This window comes from Arachis duranensis, chromosome 3 (genome assembly GCF_000817695.3).
Source record: "Arachis duranensis cultivar V14167 chromosome 3, aradu.V14167.gnm2.J7QH, whole genome shotgun sequence".
In the NCBI taxonomy this organism is placed as follows: domain Eukaryota; kingdom Viridiplantae; phylum Streptophyta; class Magnoliopsida; order Fabales; family Fabaceae; genus Arachis; species Arachis duranensis.
In genome coordinates, this window is record NC_029774.3 from 28,664,702 (window position 1) to 28,665,830 (window position 1,129).

Sequence of the window (1,129 nt, forward strand, 5' to 3'; positions counted from 1 at the left end):
TTGGCCGAAGGGCCGTAATTGTTTATATATTGGCTGGTTCTGGATTGAACCGTGAGCCGGAATAGCTGTGTATGCTATGAATATTGGCTGGTTATGGATTTAACCGTGAGCCGGAATGGCTGTGCATGATATGAATATTGGCTGGTTCTGGACTGAATCGTGAGCCGGATGGCTGATATGGATGTTGATCCATGGATGAGGATTCATGCATGTTTATGCTGAATTATTGATGATTGTGATTTGCACTTCCACTATCGGAGATACGAGTTTCCCTGGGTAGTAGCAGTGGCTAGCCACCACGTGCTCCATGTTGAGACTTGATACTCTGTTGACCCTATGTCATAAGTGTGGCCGGGCACTGTGAAAGACCCGGATGAGCTCGCCCCCATGAATATTCACCAGTGAAGGTGATGGATATAGATCATGATTATGATCAAGTTTATGACGAGTATAACTCGAGTTGGGGATGCGTGACAGAGGGACAGTCCAATGGTTAGTGACCAGGACTTGTCGGGTTGGCTCTATAACCGACAAGATGATATCATCAGCCACTAGAGACAGGCATTCATCATATGCATACTATGTGAATTGTTTGAGATTGCCTATTTGACTGCATATTACTTGCTAATTGTCTAAATGCCTTACTTGTTCCTAAATGTATATTTCTTGCCTGATATAACTGTGTTTGCTACATTATACTCCTGCTGGTGGTTGGGAGGTCTGAAGGAATTGGAAAGGGAAGTATTAGTTAGACTGAAGTATCTTTAGTCAGATGCCCTTTATGGTTTAGTTTGTTGATAAGCTTTAATATTATCTGGAGGAAGTTCTAGGATTGCCTTTGGCTTTCCTCCATTATTATGTATTATATATGTGGAAGCTGTTACCATGCTGGGGACCTCTGGTTCTCACCCATGCGGATTTTGTGGTTTTCAGATGCAGGACGTGATGTTTCCTGTTGAGGCATGCTGGAGACTTCTATAATTGCGAAGATCCTTTGTTCTCGGGGCTATGTTTTGGTTTATATATTTTGCTTAGATAGAAATGTGCATGTTGTGATATATGCTTGATGATTGGTTATGGTTGAATTGTGGGTTGAACCATGTTGATGGTGAGTATGATGTTGATTGTG